This window comes from Geotrypetes seraphini, chromosome 2 (assembly GCF_902459505.1).
Source record: "Geotrypetes seraphini chromosome 2, aGeoSer1.1, whole genome shotgun sequence".
NCBI classification, from domain to species: domain Eukaryota; kingdom Metazoa; phylum Chordata; class Amphibia; order Gymnophiona; family Dermophiidae; genus Geotrypetes; species Geotrypetes seraphini.
Window position 1 is genome coordinate 223,100,373 of NC_047085.1, and position 12,424 is coordinate 223,112,796.

Here is a 12,424-nt window from a genome sequence, read left to right on the forward strand (position 1 = left end):
GGTCAGCCTTGGAAAATAAACAGAAAAAAGGAGGGGAATAGTCTGTTTTGCTTATAACATTACAAAGAACAATAACATTAACAATGATGACCACTTTATAATCCATAACGAAATGGAACATAGTTCACCTGAGTGTAGTCTGTACTAATAATCACCGGGTTCTTGTGAATACCCCCTGTATTCTTGAGATAGGTGAGTCTCTCTTATTTGAGCTCCTGCTAGATGCCATGGAAAGGAACAAACTGTCCAGTGCTACAGACAAATCTGAGACAAAATGGCAGGCTAGGAATCATCTCACAGGGGGGTTTTCAAGACTGACGTACCTATTTCTTAGAAAGAAGATTAATAAGGTAGGTACATCTTCCCTTCTAGTTCAATAGGAACGTCAGTCTTGAACCACTGGAATATAACAAAGCAGGTCCCTGGAATCTAGGGTGGGAGAGATAAGTCTGCTGACAACACTGAAACTCCGAAAACAGTATCTAATCTTGCCACTACATCCACCTTGTAAAAGTATGGAGAAAGGACAAGTAGCCACTCTACAAATCTCTTCTGTAGACACTGTCTTGGACTCCACACATGAGGAAGTGACACTCCTAGTAGAATGAGCCTTAAGGGAAGTTGCAGGTATCTTACCATGCTAAATCTAAGTCGAAAAGTGGCCTTTCAAATCCATCTGAAAATGGTCGCTTTTGAAGTCGGCTGACCACAGCGGCTGATGCCTGCTAACAGAAAGAGCTGATCTGACAGCTGAAAACTCATTACTTCTAGATAGTGCAGCAACACTCTGCACAAGTCTAGCAATTTCATGATCCTGTCCATCTTCTTGGATCCTGAAGGTGTACATGCAGGCAACTGGACCTCCTGGTTGACACAAAAGCTGGACACAACCTTCGGCAAGAAGGACAAGACTAAGTAGTACTATTCCTGTCTCTGATATTCTGAGGAAAGGTTCCTTACTGGATAGAACCTTAAGTTCCGATACTCGTGCAGATGTGGTAGCCACCAAAACTGTTGTTTTCACAGTGACATCCAAACGCCTTCTCCAATGGTTCATAAGGATCTCTGGCTAGAGCTCACAGAGCGAAATTCAGATTCCACTCCAAGAAAGGGTGCCATATTGGTGGATTCAGACATAATGCTTTCTTCAAAAATCTGGATACATCTGGATGAGAAGCCAATGTTCCTTTGTTGATCCCAGGTCTGAAGCACAAGATCCCTGAAATTTGTACTTTAAGTGAGTCCACCGCTAGGCATTTTTCAAGTCCTTCCTAAAGAAATGCTAGCACCACTGCAATTGGGGCTGTAATCGGGTTCTCGTTCTTTTATGTATACCAGCTTTGGAAACCCTTCCAGGCTTTCACATAGGTTGTTTGCTTTTTGGACTGTGGAAGAGTAGCAGTGACCACTTCCGAATAGCCTTTGCGTGCTAATGCTGCGTGCTCAAGAGCCATGTCTTAAGACCAAAGCAGACCAGATTTTCCAGGACAATAGGGCCCTGCATTAGCAAGCCTAGGTCACAAGGTGATCTGAGACCCTACTTAAATGGACTAGATCCGCATAGCATAACCATCTCAGCCAATCCGGCATCACCAGGACTACCAGTTCATTACCCTTTGCAGGAGCCTTCCTATCATGGGCCACGGAGGGAAGACATAGAGCAGCCCCCAGGGGCCACGGCTGAACCAGAGCATCTAAGCTGTTGCTTCTGAGCTCATATCTTCAGCTGAAGAACAGAGCTGTCTTCCTGTTGAACACCAATGCCATGAAGGCAATTACTGGATGCTGCCAGCAACTTATGATGCTGTCAAACGCATCCTGAGATAGAACCCATTCTCCGGGATCTAGGGTCTGAGGTAATCCACTTGGACATTGCTACATGCTCTGCTGAGATTGCCAACAAATGGTTCTCTGCCCAATGAAACAGCAATTGGGCATCAAGCGCAAAGAAGCACCCTTGTTGCCTCCCTGCCGCATGATACAGGCTACTGCCGTTGCATTGTCCAAGAATACTCGTACTGCTTTGCCCAAAAGGAAGCTCCCTATTGCCTGCAGCACCAGGTGGATAGCTCTTAGTTCCAACTTATTATCAACCACTTCCTCTGTGCGGGGTGCCAACGCCCCTGCACTGGTCATTTCTTGCAATGTGATCCCCAGCCGAAGAAGCTGGCATCTGTCGTGAGCCTCAACCAAGAGGAAATTCACTGTGAAATTCCTCGGGTCAAATACTGTAGCTGTAGCCACCAGCTCAGACTGTGATGCACCTGGGATGTCCAATGAAGCGGCATCTGCAACGCATCTATTTGCGGGGACCAGTGGGATAAAAGTGCATCCTGTGGGGGATGAAAATGCTCCATGGCTCAAGGGACCACATCTATGCTGCCACAATTGAGCCCAGTACCTGCAAGTATTGTCAAGCTGTCGGCGCTGGTTTGCCAAGCTGATCTCCTGTGTTAGCTTCACTTTGCGGGCCTCCTGGAGGAAACCTTGCTCTCCTTTGTATTGAAACATATGCCCAGGTACTCTAGGGACTGTGATGGCTTCAGGTGGCTCTTCTAGAAATGTATGACCCAGCCTAGTCTGGAGGAGGTGAACCATGTGCCTCACTGTTCTTCTGTCCTCAGTTGCAGACAGGGCTCAAATCAACCAATTGTCCAGATATGGATGCACTTGTATACCCTCCTTGTGGAGGTAAGCTGTTGCTACAACCATCACCTTGGTGAAGGTTCGTGGTGAAGTAGAAAGCCCAAACAGCAAGGCAGAGAACTGAAGTGTTGATCCAGAACATGGAATCTCAAATATTTCCTGTGGTCTGGAAAGATGGGAATATGTAGGTAGGCCTCTATCAGATCTAGAGAGGCCAGAAACTACCCTGGCGAAACCGAGGCAATGACCAACCTGTTTCCATGTGAAAGTGCGGGACCTTGTGGGCGACATTTACCAACCTCAGGTCCAAGATCAGCCTCCAATCTTCTCTCTTTTGGGCATAATGAAGTATATGGAGCATCTGCCCAATCCCGATTCTTTGTCTAGTATGGTCTCAATCATAGTCAGGTCTAATAGCCTCTGTACTGTGGCATGGAACTTGACCGCTTTTCCCGGTCTTTCCACTAGGATGTCTACAAACAGCTTTAGGAGGATAGAGAGAATGACACAGGGACAAATTTTTCCCTGTCCCCGCAGGAACTCAATTTCTCCGTCACGTCCCCGTGAGTTTTTGTCACTGTTCTTGTCCCTCCCCATTCCTGTAAGCTCAGACTTAACCACACAAGCTTTAAACACTTATGATTTTAAAGTGTTTGAGGTTTGTGCAGATGAGGGCAGAGCTTGCAGGAATGGGGCAGGGGCAGGAAAAAAAAAACTCAACGGGACAGGATGGGAAATTGAGTTCCTGCAGGGATGGTGAAAAATTTGTCCCCGTGTATTTCGCTAGGAGGATACGGAAGAAATTGGGCTTGTACCTTTCCTGAATAATGTCCAGTACCCAGTAGTCAGTCGTTGACCTCCATCCTATCCTGGGAGTTACAGTTACCATCTTGAATTCATAACTGCTTTTTTGGGGCCTCCGGAAGACACGGACTCTGGAAGATTGGAGACGTTTAGCTCCCCCAAATCTCTGCCTCAGGCTCTGGAAAGATCTCTGAGCTGAAGATCCAGCTGAGCATTGATTAGAGCATTTAGAAGGTACGTCTGCCATGTAATCTACTCCCTCCAACAGGAAATGAGTGTCAGCGTTGTTCTCCCCTGCCAGGGTCCGCCATAACTTTGCGTGAGACACCACTGCTGCTGCCTTTAATCCCAATGCTACAGTTTCAAATTGTCTCCTATGGACAAAATCCAGCCTGTGGTCCTGCATGCCCTTTAACATGACTCCCCCTTCACTGGGGAGGGAAGTATGATTGGTATCTTGTGCCACCAGGGAATATACCTTAGGCAAGACGAAAAGCTGTTGAATGCAGCATCCATGGGATTCTTCTTAGTCATGGCCTTTGCTATCTGGAGAGGACCCTCTGGAGAATCCCAATTGTCCATTAGCATCTTAATGATATCCAGGTGTGAGGGAAAGCACCTAGTCTGAGCTTTTGTGCTGCTCATCAGTGAGCATTGAGCTACAGAAGATTGGGGCTGGCCTATCTTTAATTCTGAGAGAGACTCAGTAATTACCTCTAATAGTGCTGAGGGCTTAAAAAGCCTGCACATGTTGGGTCCTCTCCCCAAACCACCAGAGGGACTAAGAGAGGCTAAGTCCGTAGTTCCCGCTCTTCCTCATGTGTTGTGCTGTATGTGGAACATGGATGGTTGTTGGCCAGCCATCCACCACAAATCTGGCATGAATCCAGAGTATCCTGGCCTGAGGAGTCCATCTAATCTGATTTTGAGAAAAATTAAGGTGTTTTTGAGGCAGATAGAGGCTTTTATTAAAAATTCAGGAAATCCAAGATGGCCGTCATGGCAGCAATTTTGGAGGAGAAGCAGCATACAGTAGGTAAAAAGACATACCTTCTTGGCAGTAAAAACTGCCTGTGGGAGCTATACTAGGGGTCAAAAACTAGCAAATTTAAAGATTTTAGGGGTGGAGGGAGCTGCATAGGTTGACACTGCAGCCAGCTGAAGGAGAGAACCTCTGCCTCATGCAAGCTGGAAAACTGGACTGCTTGCTTCTTCCGACTGCCTCTCAGTTCCTCTGGCAGGTCCGAGTCCTCAACCCACTATCAAAACTTGTGCACACATCAAGGGAAGGAACGCAATCAGCCACAATCTCAGAAACCCCCCCAGAGCTTATCAGCCTGTGCTCAAGCCCACAATGAACAGAACCTGGGGTGAGCAGTGCTCCCAAGCAACTGGACCGTGAGCTTCTGACCCATTAGTGCAGGCTGGCCAAGAGAGTGCCCTACAATGCAGGCGGTCCCCTGACTATAGACTTCTGACCTGAAAATCTGTGTTCTCCTGTAGTTAGAGATGTCCCACAACTGGGAGCCTCTGCCTCTCGATTGGTTGATAAAACCAGAGTAGAACAGACAAAAAATAACTGAGGAGTATAGGGCAGACCAGGGAGAAGGGAGGCAGAGTGGAAAAAAGCAAAAGAGGCTCTCTACACACACCTCACGTGTGAAGGTGCATAAACCCAGTGGTTTAAGACTGATGTTTCAAATTGAACTAGAAAGTACAATAGACATATTCTTTGTGGATATCCTGAAAAACAGATTGGCTCAGAGAGTTCTGAGCACTGAGGCTAAGAACTACTGCTTTAAACAAAACATTTATCATAGGAGAAATATAAATTTGAAGCTTGACAACATAATTATAAATTGATGGTTCATGCTAAAGAAGGATGGAAATCTATGAGTCTCCAAAGTTCCATGAGCCTGCCAAAGTACTTGATACAATTAACATGAAAAGCTCTGCCAGACTAATACCGACAACTGTTGGTACTGATCACAAATTCTACGTACCAAACAAGTATCTCTTGGAAGGTTTGCCTAAGCATTTTCCATGGTTATGACTATCATCTGGATTTCTACAGTTTATAGACAGTTTTATGCTAGCAACACCTTAGTGATTTTAAGATTACTCATATTTGTTGGCTTATGGAGATGAAATTTGATAGTTATAGGTGACATAAGAATTTAATTCCTCAAAATGAAATTGAACTGGCGGGTTGATAAGTTTTAGCTGCTTATTTATTGTATATACTTAAATATAAACCTAAACAATTATTGATTTGAGTTCCCACAGTAATCTCACAAGACTGCCACTAGTTTGTTTTATATTCAGATGGGTCTATATTCAAGTATATATAGCTATATAGCATGGATACATTTTTACATTGTCTTATACATTTAAATGTTACATTTCCCATTCTTCCTAAGTCATACAGAAACTAGGAATGTTAACTAAAATTAATTCCAGTGCTCATATTCTCTTTAAGGAGCATCACTGTTTCCTTGGATAAATAAAATAACAGAAATAAATTTACCACTGATTTGTCAAGGTTTTGTGAATTTCTTTTATATAATCCAGCTATCAAGGAGGGGGGGGGGGGGTTGAGATTCAACATGGCTGCTTGTGATCAATAACACTTTTTACTCTCTTTGCACATGAGCTGTGACTTCTCTTTCTAGAACAGTGTTTCTCAATCTGCGGTATGCGTACCCTAAGAGATAAGCGGACCGCCTGTTGGGGATATGTGGGCTGGCCGCAATTTCCTCCTTGCCACCGCCCGCCAGCTCCATTTAATTATCCCAAGCCGCTGCCGCAACTCCGGGCAGGGAAGGGCCAGGTGTGTACAGCAACTGCACGCCGCTGGCCCACAAGCCTTCAATCAGTATTTAGAAAAATATACACATCAAATGTAAATATCCACATCAATCGTATTAAAAACTAACAGACCTTTTAGCTTCTTTTAACCATTTTCCTCATTTTATCAATCACCCTTTCAAAAATGAAATGCCTCTACATTAATTTCTTCTGCGATGTCACTCCCGGTATCAGCTCAAATTTGACCACGTTATGATCACTGTTTCTCAGTGGACCCAACACAGTTAACTCCTGTATTATGTTCCACAAAGGACCAAATCTAAAATAGCACCCCCTCTTGTTGGTTCCTGGACAAGTTGCTCCAAGAAGCAGTCATTTATGACGTCTAGGAATTTTATCTCCCCAGCATTCCCCAATGTAACATTTAACCAGTCAATGTTGGGTGTACAGGACAATGGAGTTCCCGGGCAACTGCTCATGTCTTATCTTTGAGAGTGTTTGGAGGCTGACGTCTTGCCGGGAAACAGATAAATCCTTCAATGTTCTAACTTTTTTTTAACACATCCAAGAAAAATTATTTTGGATGTGCTGCAAACCACTTGTCTGCAGCTAATATGGCATAGTCAGTGCTTGAAAACTTTCCTCTCTTGAGGATTTTCTTGAGTTTAGGAAAGATAATAGTCTGAAGGGGATACATCAGGTGAGTAAGCTGGCTGTTTCAGAACTTCAAAGTAAAGATCTGCCAATTTCTGCTGCATAAATGACCACCTTGTGAGGAACGGCACTGTCTTGAAGAAATAAGATTCCTTTTGAAAGCTTGCTTCAACATTTGGAGGCCAGTTGATGTTTCAATTTGTCGAGAAGTGCAATATAGTACTTTGCCATGATAGTTGCACCCTTTTCCAGGTAATCTATAAGCAAATTTCCATGTTTGGCTCAGACGACAGACACCAACACCTTACTTGATAACGTCTTTGAGTTGAAATTCTTCGGACATGGTGAACCACTGTGTCTGAATTGGTGACAGGTCAAAAGTGCGCGAGACAAAGGCGTGCCGACAACCCAGCGCAGACAACTGAGCGCAAGCGCGTCGAAGAAAAACAGTATTTTAAAGGGCTCCGACGCTATACAAAGCACACTGTACATATGCTTCTCAACATTAAATCTTACCAGAACACAGATAACCCTTATGCAAATACGAGACCAAAAACTAAAAGTACTAATATATACAAACAAACCCTAAGATTCAAGACTCTGCATGCAGTACAACCCCAGAGAAAAAGAAACAAATGCATTTCTTCCTGAACAGTGCAAAATACAGAGAGCAGATGTAAATCAATCACTAAATTCAAAACTAAAATCATTCCCCCTATCTTTGTTGTCTCCCTCCCTCCATGCTGTGCCTTAACTTCTGGCCTGCTCCCGCCTGGCTGTTTTATGCTGTCCCCAGTGTTCTTTTTGGGCCGGCTCCCTCTTCCTCACTGCCACAGTGCACAAAGCCGTGGGCAGTGGCTCCTTGTGCGTTCCACGCCTCACCTGGAAGTCTTCTCTCTGACATTGCGACATTAGAGAGAAGGCTTCTGGTTCAGGAGCAGGACACGTGTAGAAGCCGCTGCCTGTGGCTTTGTGCACTGCGGCACTGAGGAAGAGGGAGCCTGCCCGAAGATAATGCCACATCAATTGCATCGCGGACCGGTGGCTAACGAACACTGTCTCGGGCCCGATGCATGTGCCAGCCCTGCGGACTGGCACTGGTCTGCAGACCGGCGGCTGAAGAACACTGGGGTAGAGGATATGAGATAAAAGAATAGCCCGGAGGCAAGTAAAGAAAGGAGGTAGAAGGATGGAGATGGGGCTTGGATGAGAAACAGTGTAGGTGAAGGTGAATACAGAGGATGGAAATGGAGTACTATGGAGTGAGTAAAGATGGGAGGGAGGAGACAGAGGGAACAAGAGGAGTACTGGAGAGGGGATGAGAGGGAGATGGGAAAAGCTAGTAAGTAGATGACAAATGAAAGGGAGATTAAGAATGAGAGGATGGGAAAGAAGATAAAACTCAAATGGACAATTTAAGAGAAATTTTAAAGCTGGATAATGTTGACTACGTCCCTTTTGAAATGTTCATATACAGTGAGAAATCTCTGCTTGGTCAATTTCCCTGTAACTCATTTATTATCACCTGAAATATTGTTAAAAAAATATTTTAAAGAAATACTGGGATTGCCCAATGCGGAGAATTTTCCAATAAATAATTATTACTATGTACCTCAAAAAAAAAAAGAATCTGCCCAAGAGGTGGACCATCTGATCATAACAGAAATTAATTTAACTGAATTTTTGGAAGACACCCAAGATGTGGTCTACCTTGGTGATAACATGCATGAGTGAGATAGATAAAATGTTAATCATGAAACGTTACTTTAAAAATAGGTTAACTAAATTTTGCGGTGACTTAGTTAGGATTTTTCCTGATGTCTCTAGAGCTACGTAATGCAGAAGGAAAGAATTTTTGAGGTTAAAACTTAGAGTTTTGGCTCTAGAGGCATCTTTTTATTTAAAATTTCCCTCTAAATGTTTAGTTAAGTTACATGATGTTGAATATGTCTTTTGGGATCCCATTCAATTACAACAATTTTTAGTTGCTCTCGAGCAGAAATTAGTATTATTTTTCTTGTATGTTTCATTGCCAAGATATTGAGGAGGAATGTATCCCTAAAATAGTAAGGAATGATACAAGGTTCACATAGGTGAACTGAGAATTATTTCCTTTATCTTCTTTGTTGAATGTAGTATCCTGTTCCCTCTGTTTAGTGGGCTTATAAAGGATTTATGTATGATGTATTATGTATTTTTGATTGTAGATTTTCTTTTTTTCCTTATATTATTGGATAATGTATTATTCAAATTATAATAAAAAAAAACTTATTGAAATGTTCATATATGCCGGTTTCTGTTGAAAGGTCTTCTGAGGAAATGGTTGATTTAATGCCTGGCCTAGGGTTGGGAGAATTAACTGATTTTTTTTTAGAAGCCACAGAGAGGCATAATCAATACATGTTTAAATCCGATTTGGACGTATGGCGCCAGATGCCCAAAGTTGGCAATGGGAAAATGCCCATTTTCAAAAAGCAAATTGTGATATGTTTAGAATTTTTTTTTTTTAATCTTCTATGTGACATCCAGGCCATTGGGTTGCCCAGACCACCAGGACATCTATATTTATAGATTTTTGACCAAAATTTTGTCCCAAGTGCCCAGAACAAGACCATTTAGACATGGGAAGGGCTAATCTTGTAATGGACTGGCCACAGAGGAGTGGGGCACCTTACATAAAGGGTGCCAGATAAACATCTCACCAGAACTCCCTTATAAGTTATGGTGAACCCCCCCAAACCCACTATACACACCTGTCTACAACCCCAATAGCCCTTATGACTGCAGGTGACTCCTATATGGCAGTAGAGTAGGGCTTGGGGCGGGTTTAATGGCCTCACATGTTCCACCATAAATGTAGTGGTTAGAGTAGCTATTGGGACTTGCTAGTCCTCTTTATGGTTCACTAGCCCACCCCCCCAGGCTATTTAAGACACCTCTGTGTGCAGCTCTACTAGGCTTTCCTATACCAGGTGCTGATGTTCTGGAGGCAGGTATGTACATTTTATTCTGATCTTTGTGAGGGTGTGAGGGTGATCAGTGAACACTGGGGGAGGGTACGGGGGACTTTACTTTGTTACCTGTTTTCACATTGTCTAACTTATAACGTCTAAGTTTCATCCAGATGTCTAGTAAAACATTTGATTATCCCTGAAGGATGTCTACATCTAGGTTGGCCCACATCCTGCCCAAATACTGCCCTGACCCCTCCTTCAGATATGCCCCTTTCAACTCTGGGCATACAGCGGCATTCAGAAGCTTAACAAGTCCCGCTACACGTCCAGAAAGTTGTTTTGATTATCGGTACGTGAATGTTCTGCCCATTAGGATGTCAAAGTGCTGACTTAAGTTGGATTTTTAGATGTTTTAAAGTTTTGATTATGAGCCCTATAATATATAATTATCTCTAGAGCAACCTTATTGGTGGTATTTGCTACTGAAAGAGAAACTGATATTAAAATTATACTTTAAAGTTAAAAAAAAAAAAAAAAAAGATTTTGTGGGTAATCCATCCAAGTTTTTCCACATGTGATGAGAATCACTCAAACGTTAAACAATTTTTAATTTTGAAATCCAATGTTTTGGCTTTGGAAGCTTATTTTTTGCATTTTCCATGTAGATGCCTTGCACATTACAAAGACAAGATGTATATATTTTGGATTTTTCTTAACTGGAAACTTTTTTTTGGGGGTGCAAGAAATCTTGAGATTTAGGGGTCCTTTTATCAAGCTGCGGTAGGGGTTTAACGCGCAGAATACCATGCTAACCGCTAACGCCTGCATTGAGCAGGCATTAGTTTTTTAGCCTGCCGCGGGGGTTAGGGCGTGATGAAATGTCCAATGCGCTAACCCCGCTAGCACGACTTGATAAAAGGACCCCTTAGGGTTTTTTTTAAAAAAGAGTAGAAATAGGATGTAAAGATGGCTAAGTCATTGCATGACAATTTACAAACCTTCAGTAAGTATACTGAAGTTAATTCGGTTAAACTTGCTGAACAAGATACTAGCCCCCTCTTTTATTAAGGTGCGTTAACCGATTAGCGCTTGCTAATTGCTAATGCGTCCATAGACTAACATGCATGTGTTAGCATTTAGCACACGCTAATCAGTTAGCGCACCTTAGTAAAAGAGGGCCTAGGTTATTGGTATTAAAAAAATCTATGGAGAAAGTCGAGGTACAGATTAAGAATTGTCAATTAGCACAGGCTTCAACTATTAAGGATAATTTGATAATACATTCAAAATTAGAAATTTTTGAAAATCTTTCTAGAGTAGTGTTCTTCAACCTTTTTACACCTGTGGACCGGCGGAAATAAAATAATTATTTAGTGGACCGGCAAACTACTAAGACTGAAATTTTTTTTAAAAACCATCGCCTCCCCATCCCCGCGAGCTCGGTCCCACAAACCATCTGATCCCATCTGCACAAGCTTCAAATAGTTATGATTTTATATTGAACATATTTTATTAAAGTATAAAAAGAAACAATATTCTATACAATTGTCATTTTATAAATACAAATAATACAGGGCAAAGATCAACAAAAACCCTGTCTCCACTCCTCTTCACATATATCCCCTCTACTATCAAGAAAACTGAATAAGCTAAATTATTACAGAATGCTACACAAATATCATGTAATAGAATAACACAGTCACACATGACAGGAATGGTGTTAGGGAGAAGAACTAGGGCAACTGCCCCCTGGTCAGAGAGAGCCCTAAGCCAGCTAGAAGCTAAAGAAGTAGTGCCTGGGCTTTGCACTCCCCAGTTATGTCTAGCAAGATACATACTTCAAATCTGATATATCAGAATCACAAGATAGAAATAAAATTATTTTTTCTACCTTTTGTCGTCTCTGGTTTCTGCTTTTATTGCCTTTTCACTCTCTTCCATCCAGCGTCTGCCCTAAGAACATAAGAATTGCCACTGCTGGGTCAGACCAGTGGTCCATCATGCCCAGCAGTCTGCTCACGCGGCGGCCCTCTGGTCTAAGACCAGCACCCTAACTGAGACTAGCCCTACCAGCGCACATTCTTGTTCAGCAGGAACTTATCTAACTTTGTCTTGAATCCTTGGAGGGTGTTTTCCCCTATAACAGCCTCTGGAAGAGCGTTCCAGCTTTCTACCACTCTCTGGGTGAAGAAGAACTTCCTTACGTTTGTACAGAATCTACCCCCTTTCAACTTTAGAGAGTGCCCTTTCGTTCTCCCTACCTTGGAGAGGGTGAATAGTGTTTTTATCTACTAAGTCTATTCCCTTCAGTATCTTGAATGTTTCGATCATGTCCCATCTTAATCTCCTCTGTTCGAGGGAGAAGAGGCCCAGTTTCTCTAATCTTTCGCTGTACGGCAGCTCCTCCAACCCCTTAACCATCTTAGTCGCTCTTCTCTGGACCCTTTCGAGTAGTACCATGTCCTTCTTCATGTACGGTGACCAGTGCTGGACACAGTACTCCAGATGAGGGTGTAGCATGGCCCGGTACAGCGGCATGATAACCTTCTCTGTCTCTT

The 12,424-nt window shown here is 43.0% G+C and overlaps 1 protein-coding gene across 10 annotated transcripts in view; it reads right to left on the reverse strand.

Moving 5' to 3' along the window:
- The window catches only part of RELCH (RAB11 binding and LisH domain, coiled-coil and HEAT repeat containing), a 403,047-nt gene that overhangs the window by 84,415 nt on the left and 306,208 nt on the right, over positions 1 to 12,424 (reverse strand). The gene's annotated exons all lie outside the window — the stretch shown is intronic.